Source organism: Callorhinus ursinus, unplaced genomic scaffold (assembly GCF_003265705.2).
Source record: "Callorhinus ursinus isolate GAN/ISIS: 27379988/994484 unplaced genomic scaffold, GSC_fseal_2.0 scaffold5, whole genome shotgun sequence".
Lineage (NCBI taxonomy): Eukaryota > Metazoa > Chordata > Mammalia > Carnivora > Otariidae > Callorhinus > Callorhinus ursinus.
The window spans coordinates 35,052,787-35,070,542 of NW_027397067.1; the positions used below are offsets into that span (position 1 = coordinate 35,052,787).

The window sequence follows — 17,756 nt, forward strand, 5'->3', positions numbered from 1 at the left end:
GTTTTTGTGTGCTCTTTGTATTTATTTTTTCTCTTTCCTTCTTTAATTAGTTTATCTAACATCCTGCTAAAAGGTCCCCTCTCCTCCCACCCCCTGCCAAAGAATTACTTTTTGGAGTCCTTTTCATTAATTTATATTTTAATTTTTATCATTTTTTTTCCTTCTGGTATCATTATGTTTGTTTCCTTGCTTAATTTTTTCCCAGGTTCTTGAATTGGGTGTTTGTTAATTTTTGTTCTTCCTTTTTTCAAGTATAAGTATTTAAGGCTATGATTTTTATTTTTATTTATTTATTTATTTATTTAAGATTTTATTTATTTGACAGAGAGAGACAGCGAGAGAGGGAACACAAGCAGGGGGGCTGGGAGAGGGAAGCAGGCTTCCCGCATAGCAGGGAGCCCTACGCGGGGCTTTAATCACATAATTTCTAAATACAAGTTAGTTTTCCTACGCGGGGCTTTATCACATAAATTCTAAATACAAGTTAGTTTCCTTGTTACTATTTTGTAGATGTTTTGAAGCTTATTTTTATTTCCATTTTGACTTAATTTTTTTAAAATCGGGTGGTATATTTTTATTTTCTGGTTTTGTTATTAATTTCTAGTTTTATTGTTTTGTGATTAAAAGAATGTTACCTTTACTCCTACTTTTTTGAAGCTTATTGAGTTCTTTTTGCCTACTAAAGAACAAATTTTGTTAATGTTCCACAGACACATAGAAAGTAGATATATTCTCTCTTTTCATGAAGTAAGAGTTGAATACACAGTGACTACATGCTACATTATCAATTATGTTCTTTAGGATTCCTGTATTTTACTTATTATTTGTCCACTTCATGTATTAAAGATGAGAGAGGTAAATTAATATTCCTTCTACTAATGCATTTGGCTATTTCTCCTTATATATCTTATACTTTTTATTTTGTGAATATTGGTGCTATGTTATTTAATTATAACTGTAATTCTGCACTGTGGATTGTGCACGTTTTCTTATAGAGTATGTTTCTCTGTATGGTTTATGCTTTTCTATATGTGTGCTTCATATAAAAATAATTATGACATCTGTTTTCTTTTTTTTTAATTTTGTTTTGTATGTACCTCTTCACCTTTTTATTTCTACTTTCCTGATTTATTTTAGGGGTCTCTATGGTCAAATTAATAGGTGACTTTAGTCCACTACTATAAAAGATACGTTTGGTGTTTTGTATTTTATCATATTATTGTATTTTTTTATATTTTATATTTTTGTTTGTTTTTGAAATTTGCAATATTGTTTGAGTTTGTTTTGCTGCTTTCTTGTTTTGTGTAATTTCTAATTTGTAATTATTTATTTTTAGTTATTATGATTTTCCTCCTAATGGGTACATTTCTAACTGCAAATTTATATAATGCACTTAATTCTCTATTTCTAAGTGGAGGACCTATTAATGATAAAAATAATTATATTTCTATGTTTTCTTACCTTAGAATCTTTCCTTTCCATACTTGATTTTAATTGTTTTTCTTCATTTTTACATTTATCCTTTTCCTTATTTTCAGACTTCCAGTATGAGTACTGCATTTTTCAAATTTTAATGACTCCTCCTTCCCCCACTCCCAACTACAAAAGATAATGAAAATTAGGAGCTTAACTAAGAAATGCTTTGGTGTTGGACTTTTTGTGTGCATTCCCACCCCCCTCCCCCAGATATATTCAGTATTCTATGAAGCTTTAGATATAAATATTTCCAAATTTCTGGGTAATTTATTTAAACCAAGTCTTTTTATTTTTCCCTACCATTATGCTAGATTTCTTTTTTAAAAATCAGGATCAATTTTGTATATATTGGAATTTCATTTCATCTTCATATGTATGATATTTTTCTATTGATTTAATTTGCTCATTTTCATCTCGTTTTGCTTCCCTTTCTCTATCCTGCCTTCCGTATCCATTACTGTGTTTGCAACAATATTTACTAAGTCTATTTCCCACATGGGCCTCATTTCTATGTTTTTTCCCCCACTTTCTTTCTAAGTTCAGCCATACCAAGTTTTACCTTACTCTGTTTTCCTATGATTTCTCCCCAGAGAAGTCTCTATGGTTTGAGTTTTTATTTAAAAAATTCATGGTAGGGCACCTGGGTGGCTCAGTAGGTTGGGTGTCTGCCTTCAGCATGGGTTGTGATCTCACGGTCCTGGGATTGAGCCCTGTGTTGGACTCCTGGCTTAACAGGGAGCCTGCTTCTCCCTCTCCTGCTCCCTCTGCTTGGGCTTTCTCTCTCTCTGTCAAATAAAAAAAGATCTTTAAAAAATTCATGGTGACATTGATGGCTACAATTTTCATTTGCTTCTGATCGGTATTTTTCTGGCGAGTTACTCATTTCTTTCATTCTTTTACTCCTCTTATTTTCTTTTGGTATCATAGTAAAGATCTTGAACAAAGTCCTGGCATATTATTATTCATTTTGGTCAAAGTTGTAGGTTCTACTTGGACTACATACCTTCCAAGAGTTCATAAGAAAAAGGTGCTAGTAGTCTTTTATATTGGCAGAAGCTCTTGTTATAAGCATGTGTGTGAGTGAGGCATTTTATAGTCTTTACTTCCTCCCAGTCATCTAAATTGGCAGCTACAGGGTATTCATGATCGTGTCTCTTTCTTCCTGTCTCACCAACAGACCATTTCTTGACAATACAGCCGGCCTGCATGATTCCTCATCCATCTCTACTTCTAGCTTCCCTTTAATGACAAGCCATTTTGCAGATGCTCCCACGGCTAGCCTGTGTGCTCTGTTTTTGTTAATCCCTGGGTATCTCCTACTTTAAGACATAAGGGGTTGTGTTTCAGGTTTTTTTTCTTTCCTCCTTATTTTGGGTAATTTCTAAGATGAGAAAGGGTCAGCAGTGTTTTAATATCAGAAGTTCCATGTTCACTATGGGTCTTGCTTATCTACATCTCTTGCTTTATTTTCTGCAAATAATACGCCTTGATTAGTTGTCCACCTTTATTAATCCATCAGTGTATGCAGAGTGTTGTATTTTAAAGCAGTTAGTCCTCTTTATTCAAAGTTGGAGACATGGTGTGAGGGAGTCATCTGTTTATTTCTAAGACAAAGGCAGAAAATACTGATATTAATAACATAGTTGGCTAAAACATAAGTTTTGGGACTCCACTACCAGAATTAGAATCTGGGTCCTATTTTTCACCAGGTATGAAATCTATGTGCCTCAGTCACCTCATCTATAAAATAGTGAAAAACAACAGAATCTTTCTCATAAAGTTGTTGTGAGGATTAAATTAACCAAAACATATAGTGCTTATAACTGTGCTTGGAACATGGTAGGTATCTGGTAAATGTAGCTGTTATCAACATCATTATCATCATTATTTTCACTATTATTTTGTATGTTTGCTTCATTAGGGATAAGTTTATTTTTTTAAGAATAAGTTTAAATGTAACAGAAACCTCTGTTCACTGGGAAAAATTTTGAAGCCAGTTAAAACGGAGTGATCAAATCATAAATTCATAAAAATCTAAATGGGTAACATTTATGATATCTTTTTCTATTTTGAGGTCTTTGCAACTATGCATAAACAGTGATGCAGAGGTCTTTGTGTCTCGGACTTCATCTAGTTCTATGTGGGGCATATACCTGACAGCTAATGCTTCCTTGTTTTCTATATATTGTATTTGAAAAGACATAATACATGTGGAAATCTGAGGTGGCAAGTGAGAGGTATGCAATAAAAAAAATATATGAAGTTGCCTTGTTTTGGAAAACCATTTCATAATTGCAACAGAAGTTAAGTCTAAAGTTGTCATATTGCATTTTAAAATCTAATTCTTATAGGCAGCTTCACTTCCTTCAAAACAGCTAACTCACAGGAGTGCTGCAAGATGTAATTGAGAGGTAATTAGAATCAAGTCTTAATTTAAGGTTTTGAAGAAATAATGTTGAATACTAATTTGATATAGACTATGCTGAGCATTTAAAAGCTGCTTAAGGAAGCCAAATGTTTTAAATTTCCCTGTGATTTGATAATGTTGAAGTGGAATAATCAACAAAAAAGCTTTCAGGTACGAATTGGTAGGAAGACTTTAGAAATAATATGATCAATAGAAAGACCAATGATATTAGATGAACAGCTAGTCCTTTTAGAGTAAAGGCCATATTACGTATTATTTTTAAAAATACTTTTATTATACATCTCTTTGTGTGGGGATCATGAATGTTTACTTAGTTCAGTAATTATATTACCTATAGAAGAAAATTATGGCTTAACTGACTTTTAAAGTTGAAAGGGACCTCCAGTGCAAGAATTCTCCTTACAGTATTCCAGGTATACAGCAATTCAGTCTTTGATTAAATTTCCATCTGAAAAGCAGGCCAGCCTAATTTGGGCATATGTACAGAAACCCATTGAACTGAAATTCCTGTCTGTATTCCTTAAACTCTGGGAACCAATCCTTTCCTCCTCTGTTACCGTAAGTACAGTCATTTTCCACTGCCACAAGAGACACTGCTGTATAGTGAATGTGAGATTTGGGTCACTCAGTCCTTAATTAATATGCTCTCTGTTCTGTTCACTAGTGGTGTGACAGGTTATTGATTTTTTTCAGTCTCATATGAACCTGTATTTTTTTAATGAAGTGTAGTTGACACACAATATTACATTAGTTTTAGATATACAACAAGTCTATATGTTATGTCTTGCTCACCACATGTGTAGCTACCATCTATCACCATACAATGCTATTATAATACCGCTGACTATATTCCCTATGCTGTGCCTTTCTTCTCCATCACTTATTCATTCCATACCTGAAATCCTGTATCTCCCACTCCCCTTTGTCCAGCCCCCATTGTCTTCTCCTCTGTCAACCACCAGTTGTTCTCTGTATTTGTGGATCTGTTTCTGCTTTTGTTTATGTGTGTGTTTGCTTGTTTTGTTCTTTAGATTCTGCATATAAGTGAAATCATATGGTATATGTCTGTCTCTGACTTATTTTACTTAGCATAATACCCTCTAGGTCCAACCATGTTGTTGTTAATGGCAAGATCTGCAACAACAAACAAAATCTCATTCTTTTTTATGGCTGAGTAATATTCCACTGTGTGTGTGTGTGTGTGTGTGTGTGTGTGTGTGTGTTTGCATGTGTGTGTACCACTTCTTCCTTATCCATTCATTTATTGGTAGACAGGTAGACAGGTTGCTTCCATACCTTGGCTATTGTAAATAATGCTGCAGTAAACATTATGGGTGCATATGTCTTTTTCAATTAGTGTTTTCATTTTCTTTGGGTAAATACCCAGTACTGGAATACTGGATAGTACTGTATTTCTATTTTTAATTTCTTGAAGGACCTCCATACTATTTTTCACAGTGGCTACTCCAATTTATACCCTGTATCTTTGATTGAAGCCTGTTGCCTTCATTATGCCAGGGCTGGAACTCTGGCTATCTTTGCTCACATTTATATCCTGAGTAGTGAGCACTGTACTTGGTAAAAAGTAGGGGACTTGTATGATATCTACCCCTAGTAGATGATCAATTATGACTCATTATTAGTTCACTGGAGTCATTTGAAGTCATCTGATATGCAACTTGACTTAAAACTTGAAGCCTTTATTTAAAGTATTTTCCATGGTATGCAATCTAGATTCATGATGAGACAAACTATTCTTGTCTTTTCTTAACTTATAATAACTTTTTCCTTCTCTCTACCTTCTCGAATATGACTTATTCTTCAAGGCCCAATTAAAACTCCATCATTTCCTCAAGTCAATCTTGAATACTCTAATCCATAAAGCTTTCTAAACTTCAACAGCACATTTTTTTGTTTGTCATTTAACACATAATAAGCTGGCTTGTGTAGTTTAACATTCTCAAGTGTTATTTGCCTTTTGTCTTTCAATGGAGCAATTTTGTATTATCCAGCATCTTTTATGGTGCCATAATGAAACTAAGTAGTTAATATATATTTTGGAAGTGTTGATTAATCTCCGACAGAGGAAGGTCCTGAAGTGTTATCTGTCTCATTAAGGAAAGTTCAAAGGATATTTAATTTAATTTTCATATCAATATATTAAAGGTAGCAACAATAATCATCCCCCAGCTTAGAGAAATCAGGCTCGTTAAGTCCCTTCTGGTGTCTATGTGGATACTTGACTAGGTTTTCAGATCCCTTGCATTTTTGGGCTTAACAATGTTTTAGGGCATAAATGGGCCTGGCCATATGGCATAATTAGGAAACCAAATGAAGTCTTCTCATGTACAGTGTCACCCAATGGGCAGTCAATAAGTGAGGTGCTGCTTATATACAGAGTGAAGTCCTCTCAAGCACTGATGGTTGAATATCCTGATCTAGATCCAGAGGGAGCAGGTGGTGGGAGGTTCTGACTGAGAAGTGGGTAATAGGTAAAGACTGAGCAATTGAAACAGGGTGACTGTTTCTTGGTCCAGAAGATTACTCTTTTTTGGTAGTAGGCCTTCTTTTTTTGGGCAACTTCTCTGGGATGAATTCTGTGATTTACAGTGCCCCACTGGTAAACCCCAAAAGTAAACTTACTCATTTTCCCTTCAGATTCTATTTATCACACCTTCTTGATCATGATTTCCTTCCCCAATCCTCTCCCACTCCAATCCTTTCATACTCTTTAAACTTTTTTCCAATAGATACTGAGAACACATTAAGTTTGAATTATTAGTAAAATGAAAACTAGAGGTCAAAGGCGCAAAAGCTTTCAACTCTGTCAGGAGTTGAGGAGAAATTAATTACTTTATTTTCCCAATGTAGTAGACATAAAAAGAAAAATTAAAACAGTTTTCATATTAAAACAAGATAAATGTTCATATCCTGTTACATGTTTCTTGATATGCTTATAGATATTTTTTAAAAATTTAAATCCATTCCAAGTGCCCAATGGATAAAGAAGATGTGATACACACACACACACACACACACACACACACACTGGAATATTGTTTGGCCATAAAAAGAATAAAATCTGACCACTTTAGATGGATCTAAAGAGTATAATGCTAAGCAAAATAAGCCAGTCAGAGAAAGACAAATACCATATGATTTCACTCATATGTGGAATTTAAGAAACAAAACAAACGAACAAAGGAAAAAAAAGAGACAAACCAAAAAAAAGACTCTTTTTTTTAAAGATTTTATTTATTTATTTGAGAGAGAGAGAGAGAGAATGAGAGATAGAAATCACGAGAGGGGAGAGGGTCAGAGGGAGAAGCAGACTCCCCGCTGAGCAGGAAGCCCGATGTGGGACTCGATCCCGGGACTCCAGGATCATGACCTGAGCCGAAGGCAGTCACTTAACAAACTGAGCCACCCAGGTGCCCCAGACTCTTAACTATAGAGAACAAATGGTTACTAGAGGGGAAGTGGGTGGGAGGATGGGTGAAATAGGTGAAGGGGATTAAGAGTCCTCTTCTCTTGATGAGCACTGAGTGATATATGGAGTTGCTCAATCACTATATTGTATACTTGAAACTAATATATCACTGTATGTTAATTACACTGGAATTAAAATTTTTAAAAATGGAAACAAAAAATAAATAAATTTGTGAGTGATATATACCTCTCATATCTCTATCTGATCTATCATCTTTTAATATCTATCCTCTGTTCATGTAACATAAAAGAGTCTATTATATATATTTTTGGAATAGAGATTTTAGATTATTTTGATTAGCTTTTTAGCTTCTGTTAATCAGGGAACCTGGGAATTTTGAAATAAGAAAATAACTCAGGAAGCACGTTATAACATTTTTACATATATAGTCCATATTGGCAACAACTATTCCAAATAGCCATCCAGAGTAATTTGGGTCACTTCTGTAAAATTGCGATGAAACAGGCGTTGTTTTTAAAGACTACAGTCTGTTCAGATTTCCTGAAATCATCTTGATTCCATAAGATTGTATGTATGCAGTCCAAAGAATTTTTGTTTGAGTTATTTATCTTGAGCACATCTTCAATTCCTAAATATCAGTTAGTGCAAACAATCTGAACCCAAATTTGGTGTGATTTTGTTGATGATGGTCTTCTCAAATTGAGTGTTGCCCCCGTTGTGCTGAAGTTCCTCTTTCTCTCCACATGTACCTGAGCAAGGAAGATTAGTGCCTACGCAGTTAATGGCTCCAGCTTCACATTTTAGGAAACTGAAAGATAGGCTTTCTGTAGTCAGGCCACAGCTTTCAAACTTTCTCTGATCTCAATTAAGATATTCCTTCATGAACATCTGGACATGGAAGAAAACACAATTTATTTTCCATTTTGGTATTCAGTCATGGTTGATTAAAATTTTTATTTATTTAGGGTTTAGATTTTATGACTTTTTTGATTTTTAATTTTTCCTGAGTCTTCCAAATCAGTGAATTTAAAAAATGAAGTTTGTATTCAGGTTTAAGTAGAGACCTTGATACAAATTTTTAAAAAATTCTAAATATCACATGTGAATGATCCAACTTAATATTTTGTTTTCTGAAAAGAGTTTGTGTAAGAATATACAACACAAAATAACTAGGAAAAAGTGAGGGACACCTCTGAGCTTCAAGAATGTGTTTTCTTTTGCTTTTTAAAATGAATAGAGTTTATTATACAAGTTAAGTGGGTTTGGGAGCACAGAACTCAAAATGCACTTTTTTTTTTTTCTGGTAAAGATCAAAAAGCCATACTGTTTCTGAAAACATCAAAACTTTAGGTGAGGATTTATAATTTGTTGCCAGAGCTTTTCTCTCTGAATGTGCATTTATGTGCTTTGTTGTGCATCATATCTCCAAGAAACTCTCTTAATGCTCATTGACACACCGGTTCTCAACAACGCAGGCAGATCTATCATGTTTTCTGAGTAAAACCTTGCTTTCATAAAATACCTAAAACCATATATATGTCCTCATGACAGCTTGCAATAGCTTATGTGTAATGTTTCTAGTTTTTCTTGTAAAATATATTCTTTTAAATCTTCAATATTTATGTTACATGTTAGCTCTTGTTCTTAAAGTATAATGCACATTTGTGGACAAATGTACTTTAAAATGTCCTTAAAATGAACAATAAACAAATACCCAAAATGCATATTTTCAAGGCTTGATATTATAGTGTCTTTAAAATTTTTACTAATAGAAATGTGAGAATAAAATATATTTTAATGTTTCTTCTTAAAATTTTCAATTTTTATTTTTTTCCAAAATATTTTATTATTTATTTATAACTTTAAAATAATTCCAGTGTAGTTAACATACAGTGTTATATTAGTTTCAGGTGTACAATATAGTGATTCAACAATTTCAGATATCACTCAGTGCTTATTAAGAGCTTTTAATCACACTCACCCACTTTACCTATCTCCCCACCCATCTCCCTTCTGGTAACCATCTGTTTGTTTTCTATAGTTAAGAGTTTGTTTTTTGTTTTGTCTCTCTTTTTTTCTTTGTTCATTTGTTTTGTTTCTTAAATTCCACATATGAGTGAAATTATGTGGTATTTGTCTTTCTCTGACTGGCTTATTTCGCTTAGCATTATCCTCTCTAAATCCATCCTTGTTGTTGCAAATAGCAAGATTTTATCCTTTTTTATGGCTGAATAATATTCCATTGTGCATGCGTGTGTTTGTGTGTGTGTGTGTGTGTGTGTGTGTGTGTGTGTGTGTGTGTACACACACCACATTTTCGTTATCCATTCATCTGTTGATGAACACTTGGGCTGCTTCCAGTTTGGTATTGTAAATAATGCTGCAGTAAACACAAGGATGCATATATCCCTTCGAATTAGTGTTTTCATATTCTTTGGGTAAATATGCAGTAGTGTGATTTCTGGATGGTAAGGTAATTCTATTTTTGAGGAACCACCATACTGTCTTCCACAGTGGCTGCACCAGTTTGCTTTGCCACGCACAATGCACAAGGCTTCCTTTTTCTCTGCATCCTCCCCAACACTTACTTATTTCTTGAATTTTTGATTTTAGCTATTCTGACAGGTGTGTGGTGATATCCCATTGTGGTTTTGATTTGCATCTCCCTGATGATGAGTGATGTTGAGCATCTTTTCACGTGTCTGTTGGCCATCTATATGTCTTCTTTGGAGAGATGTCTGTTCATATCTAAAATTTTCAATCTTTAAAAATCATTGTCGAATCTGCAAATTCAAGGTTTTTTTGTTTTCCATTTTAATTCAAGGTTTTGCTGGCATGTAGCAATCGATCTGTTGACTAATTAAGTCAACGTGGAAAAACAGACCTATATGTCTAATTTTCCTAAAGAGAACAAATTCTTCATCCCCTCACTAACTTTGAATTGCAAGTTCCTTGGTTCCATTTTCACTTAGTTTGTGCTTTGTTTATGGTATTGTTCCTACAATGCTTGAGGGTATTGGAAGCTTGAAATTTAGTCACTGATCGATGTAGTCAAAACTGTCTTCCCACAGCAGAGCAACTTTGACTACGTTCATTATTAAACTGTGTTTCTTTGTAGACGGCATATTTCAACCCTTTTATTTCACTGTCACTTTAAAGCACTTACATTGATCGGATAAACATTTCTTGGCGTCTCTTGGTTACAGATTCCATGCCATTTGCATAAGGAGCAAGGAAAGGGATGGCAGCATGAGGAAATCCCCAGCCAGAGAAGGCAATCTTTTCCCTTTTCATGGATCTCACAGTTTAGAGGGGAGACATGAATACACCAATAGTTGCCATATGCTGTGACTGATAAGTGCTGTAATAGTAATATGCCCAAAATGCCCTCAGTGACTTCTACCTAGGGGAGAGAAGAGAGAATTCAAAGGAGAAGTTAGTCCTGAAAAAGCTATGTATTCAGGATCATTAAAAGGTGAATCAAAGGTCAATTAGGTCCACAAGAAAGGAGATACACAATCTTCTACACAAATTTACAAGGAATGGGTTGTCAACAGTTACTAATAACTGAGAATAATAGATTAGGATATGATCTATTTCTTTCCTTGTAAATCTTAGTGTGTTTTACATATTTTTTATGGCCCTTGCCTGTGTCCATGACTTATGATTTTTTAAGGTATTTTTTAAGAGCAATTTTAGGTTTACAACAATGGTACAGAGATTTCCTACATATTCCCTGCCCACACATGCAAATACTCCTCCATTATCAGCATCCTCCACCAGAGTGGTACATTTATTACAACTGGTGAACCTACACTGACGTGTTTTTATCACCTGAAATCCATAGTTTACGCTCTTCTGGTGTACATTCTATGGGTTTGGATAAATGTATAATGACATGTACTTGTCATTATAGTATCATGCAGAGTAGTTTCACCACCTTAAAAATTTTTTTGCTCTGCCTATTAATCTCCCCCTCCTCCTTAACACCTAGCAACTACTTATCTTTTCCCTGTCTCCAGTTTTGCCTCTTACAGATGTTATATAATTGAAATCATACAGTATGTAGTCTTTTCAGATTGACCTGTTTCAAACAGTAATATGCTTTTAAGTTTCCTCCATGTTTCATGGCTTGATAGCTCATTTCTATTTAGTACTGAATAACATTCCATTGTCAGGATGGGTCACAGTTTATTTATCCATTCATCCACTAAAGGACATCTTGGTTGCTTCCAAATTTTCGCAATTTGAATAAAGTTGCTATTAACGTTTGTGTGCAGGTTTTTGTGTGGACATAAATTTTCAGCTCCTTTGGATAATTAAAAAGGATTGTGATTGCTGGATTGCACGGTAAGAGTATGTTTAGTTTTATAAGAAACAGTAATTTTTTATTTATTTTCTTCCCCTTATTGATTATAGTACCTTGAAGAGAGACAGTATGTTTATTTTTCTCAGTACCTGTCCCAATGTCATCTAGATGAGTCTTACCCTGAATAGCCCAACACATTGTCTCAGTAAAATCTTAAATTACATGTAAGTATATATGCAATATACACATGTATATACAATGAAGTGTTCTTTTACTAAAAGCAAAACATTCTGCCCTCAATAAGGCTTTATAATAAGATATTTTAGCCCAATTTTAAATAATCACTGCACTAAGATCATTGTCAAAGCATTTGACTTTTCTGATAATCATTTTTAAAAAGTTCTTTAAGATGAGAGAGTTAAAATAAATGCTCCTTAAGATGTCTTCCAATTTAATATCCTAAGATGCTAGTTACTATGTTTTATTTATTTTGTGAAATTTAAATTAGGGCTTAAAAACACAGCATGTGAAAATAATGTACAGGTTTGTATTCTCTAATGTTAATAGGAAAAAGAGAAGTATGGTTGTCTTAAATTAAGTAACTAATATCTCTAAGGAATTTTATAAGGTACTTTTACAAAAGATTTCACTTGTTCATTGATGTAGATATTGTTATTAGAGATGAGGGAAATGAGACTTTGAATGTTAAATAACTTGTACTAGCTTTCTGTAGAAAGCAGCAGAGCCACCAAACCTCCTGATTTTCGGGATGAGTTCTTTCTGTCAAACCAATGCTGGTGCTCTTGGCAGGCGAGACTCTTACCACTGAACCACCAATGCAATGCTGGTGCTTTTGGAAACTAAACTCCAAGGATGCTCTAAGTCCATCCTTGCTGTGATTAAAAAGCTCTGTTTTTCCCTTTGACTTCTTTCCCTGTTTTCCAAAGTGAATATTCTGAAGAACTAGCTCCCATGGTGATTTCTAAATGCAGTGTCTGCTGTATTGATGTGGATGGATGCACACAGGATGGAGAGCGTTATCAAGAGCTGATAAAGCTCTTTCTAGGAATAGAGAAGAAATATTTATATGCTTCTGGGGATATCACCAAGAAATTCTGCCAGGACAGGGAATTAGGTCATTGGTAAAGAATAGATTTTGCCAAGACGCAGTTTATTCAGGAGGGGTACCGATAACAATATGCTAAAAGATTACAAACTCTTTTCCCTAGAAAAGAATTGTGTATTTTAGCAGATTGTTGAAGCAGATGGAGATATGACATTCACTACCATAATTTACATTAACATGCTACAAGACAGATTTGCCTTGATAAAAAAAAAAGCTGAAACCCCTTCAAAGATTCAGAAACAGCTTTTCATCAAGTTCATTTCATCTCCTTGAAACTTGATTTGATTTAGTCAATTTTGAAAAACAGGACACATTATAAATTTACTCCAGGTATGATGATATATTGCAGCAAAGTCCTTTAAAATGTCCCATCTTCAAAAAATATAATTCATAAAAATGATGATCTCTTGTTGCCAAGTGTGTCTGTTTATTTCATTATGATGTTCCCTGCTTATAACTGAAATAGAACAGTGAATGATGCATCTGCTCAGGAAGCAGCCTAACATTTAAACATCTGTCCAGTATTGTCACATATGTTTATACCTGTACTTAAAATTTCTCTTTATCTTCTGGCCTCACTTTAATGGATTAAAATTCTTTGTTTTAGATTTTTCTCAATCAATTCAATACTAGAATTTTCTATACTTGACACTAATAATGTACTCATCTTGGAAGACTCTAAGCTATTCTGTTATTAACGGTATTTTGACTATAGAGAGGATTCTAGAAATAGAAATATGAGAGGGTCAAACAGATAGGATCTAATCATAAGAAAGTGTGGAATAATGATTGTTTATGTGAGAAAAATTACCTGGCCTGTCTTAATAGTCTGTTTAGACCACAGTTAGATATTCTATATAGGTGTCTTTCTTATAGTATGTGCTCAGTATACACTAGGTGAATTGGGTTACTTCTTATTGACTGGGCATATAACCGAAAGCTCAACTAAACGAAGTTTGTCTGAGCTTCAAGGTTAAAGATGGGCAAATATTACTCTCCTGAGTGTAAACTTAATACATACAATTTTGGGGTCTCAAAAATATGGGGCTGCTTCATAGTGTAGTTTTAATTGCTGTTTCACAGTAGCCTTGTCTAAATTTACACAATAATAAGCTGCTGGAATTTATTAAGTTGAAACATGAAAATCCATTTGTAGTAGTTTACTACCATCAAAAGAAAAGTATATAATGAAAACACATGCACTTTTGTTCTCTACTATATTGTATACAAGCTCACTTTTTATTCTATCAGTTGAGACCTGTATATGAATCTTTTCCAAACAAGTACGATTTATGAACTCTGATGTAAACAATGACGTGTGGTGAGTCAGAATAAGACCAAGTAAATTAGTCAGTATGTTCGAGTCAGTTTCACGTATGTTTGGGCTTTTTTGAAGTTGTGCATAACTCCAGGGCAATGTACAAAAACTTAGGGCACTTTATATAAGGAACCTATTAATAATCACCAACTATAGGAAAATATTTCCATGAAATAATGAATTTATACTTACTGAGATGACAAAGTTCACAACTCTTTCAAGGACTTGGGTGGGAAATAAGGTAGGCTCTGAATTATCTGGAGATAAAAAAGCAGTTCTTCTGCTCAGAGTCATAGTAAGAATATTTCTGTTTAAGATATAATATTTTAAATGACTGAAAAAGGAAAATCCCTGCAGTACCAATTAGAGTAGGAACATTACTCTTTATGGCACATGCTAATAATCTATTTTTAAGTGCACTTTTTTAGGTATAACCAAGACATCAAGGATTGGAGCAGAATAATAATCTGTTAGTTTTAGGCAGTGAAACCTAGAATGTGATCAAGGAAAAAAATTGAAGGGAAATGATTTAGGACTTTATAAGCAAATAAGACTGGTTGTAGGGATGATTGGGGGAAGCTGGAAGATGGAATCTCCTAACGGAAGCCTGTTTAAAGGAGAATGGTTTGATGTGATCAAGTTTGTATCTTTTGAAAGTCTATTGTCCAGAGCGTCCTTAGGAGGGTGTGGTGTCTCCCAAGCTCACAGCAGCCTCTGGCCTGGCTGTGCACACTCTCACTTGATTGCACCTGTATGGAGGTATCGACTGCAGGCCAAGAGGTGCTGCTTGCTGCATTAATAACAGTTCATTCTGCGCTGCCATGGACTTCAGGATGCCTCTTCTACCTCATCCAGGAAGCGCAGGCCAGGGGGTCTAGGGGGGAGGGGGGTAGGTAGTGTTGGGAGGAGCAGAGTCCCCTCCAAGGTGGTATGTTGTAGACAAGACAGGAGCAGAGCCCACCCTCTCAGTCACGGCTCCATTTTGTCACAGTAACACACAGCCGTGGTTGTGCCGACCTTTCTGGGCTGCTTGGAACCATTCTAGCACATCACTATCATTTAGAGCAGATTCTAGCACATCATGGCAGCGGGACAGGGCATGGTCACAAAGGCTGGAGGCTGGTGAGATTAGGGTGAGGGGGCTTCCTGTGGACTGGCTCAGATTGATTTGAGCTTTTTACATGCCATTGGCATAAGCACTCAGACTGAAGGGGCAGACTCTATTTCTCTGTGCATCGTGGCCCTTGGGGGAGCGGGGTGTCAAGGAGGATGGACTCTGGTGGAAACCAGCCCCAAGATGCTACTATACAGCGGGGAGAATGGGCAGTGTCGCCTGAGGTGGTGTTGCCAGATGGGTCTGGGCACAATCACTGGAATTGCTTGGAGCAAGTTTAAATACACACATCTTCTTATGGAAGCTGCTGGGCTTCATTGCTTTGTATGCAACTGTATCCAGGCCTGAAGGCTGCTGACACTGGACACCAGGAGCCACTGACTTAGTGCGTGTGCCCATTTGGGTCTGGAGCAGAGAAGCAAGGCCTGGAGGGTGGGGTGGGGGAAGGGTTGGGAGCCGATACTGAGTGCCTGCAGCATCTACTCTGTCTTCACTATTCCTAACTTGTACCTAAAATATTTAAAGAAACTGATTTTAAATGCAAATTAAAGGGCAAATGTTCTCAAAAAAAAAAAAATAAAGGAGGATGGTTTGAGGGAATGCATTATTTATATCATTGTCCTGTGATATCATTCCATAGATAGTGTATCAGGGAAGGCTACAGAAAGAAGCAAAAACAATTTAGAGGGGTCACCTGGTCCTTTCATTGGTTAATCCTCTCTTATTACACCTAATGAATGCAACGCAAATTATAACCATTTTATTGTTAAATGGAAGGAAGACATCTATTTAGGGATCATAGAGATGACTGTGGATGAATGGGTAAAATTCCCACACATATATGATGTGTGTCTGTAGGATTGTATAGGTTTTGCATAGGAAGTGGGTGGGTTGCAAGGAAAAGAGAGTGAAGGTTGGAGGGTGGGTACTATGGGACTATTAATATAGTGCATTGTCTAGAGCAAGTGAGAGCTATGGTAGATGTTATGTGATAATCACTCTCTTTCCAATGCACAATTCCTCTTTCTGAACAGAGCCAGAGACTGAATATGGGCTTATGTTGTTGCCTCTTTATTGGCATATGTGCAACTTTCCCAGATACCATTTTTTCATAGACTCTGATGATGGAAATGATAAAACTTTCTTGTGAAATGCTCTCTCTGGAAGAGAAATGCATAATTCTAAACTGGGCATATGTTCTTAGCCAGGAATTGTTTCCAACTCACAACTAAATACAGGCTGATTTAGATACACTGCTTCTTTGAAATATCTGTCATGGCACTTAAAACATCTCAATTGTTATTTATTCTATTACACTGGTAAGCATTCTAAGTTTTTAATCTCTGGCCTCAAATATTCAGCCTAACCTTCTACAGTTGGATTTTTATCCAAAGCTGCTAATATATTAATGGGATATCAAAATAGTGATCTGTTTGCCTATCTACCTACCTATCTGTCTGTTTGTCTGAATGGGAATAAATACACATAAATACTATTATAAAGAGCTAAATGGATTGTGCCTGATGAGGCATATTGGTATTGATCCATAAGAAAGCAGTAGTCAGACATCCTGTATTCAATCAATACGTAGCGCTCTGTCTTTGGGAAAATCACTTACACTTTTCAGACTTTATTTAGTTCTTTCTTTTTAAAGATTTTGTTTATTTATTTATTTGAGAGAGAAAGAGAGAGAGCATGAGCAGGGAGGAGGTGCAGAGACAGAGGGAGAAGCAGACTCTCCACTGAGCAGGGAGCCCAATGCGGTACTCAATTCCAGGACCCTAGGATCATGACCTGAGCCGAAAACACACGCTTAACTAACTGAGCCACCCAGGCGCCCAACTTTATTTAGTTTTAAAAGTGTGAGAGTGTACAAGGTAGTGGGATCACAAATGTGAGAAAATGGAAAAAGGTAGCTTTAAGGATAGATGATATGATAGGATTTAAAGATATCAGGGAAAGAATGGTTTGGGTGTGTGTGTGTGCATATATATGTTGTGTACGTCCACATTTGTGTGTGAGCATGGATATGGTGGGATATGTAGGGAACTATCAAGGGTGGCCATGATAACTGCCTTCAAATATTTAAAGGAAAACTACCTGGATGAGGGATTAGGTTGTTCAGCACAGTCAGGAAAACAAACAAACAAAAACAAATAAAACAACTTTTATCAGTAGGTGAAATTAACAGAGCGATAACTAATTTTTGTTGTTTTTCAACATAAAGAAAGGCTGACATGCTTATCCTTATCTTAGGATAGAATGTTCAAATATTAGTTGGACAAGCACTTGAGTCACTGATGGTGAAGGAGGAATAAGCACTGACTGTGTTATTAGGCAGACCTTGATTTACCGCTAGCTAAATACTAATTTTACCATTTACCTTGTTTTGTCACCTTTGGTAAATTCTTGAATAGCTCTGTTTCATTTTCCTACTCTGCATGAGGATAGCAGGGATTGAACACTGGACTTTTTGTGGGCTTGAAAAGAGGTAATACATGTGAAATTACCCAGCGTAGGAAGTATCCAATACC

General features: G+C 35.5%; 1 pseudogene; it reads right to left on the minus strand.

The window, feature by feature from the left end:
• Positions 1 to 15,411: 15,411 nt before the first annotated feature.
• Positions 15,412 to 17,756, minus strand: part of LOC112822961 (transforming acidic coiled-coil-containing protein 3-like) — a 29,852-nt pseudogene continuing 27,507 nt past the window's right edge.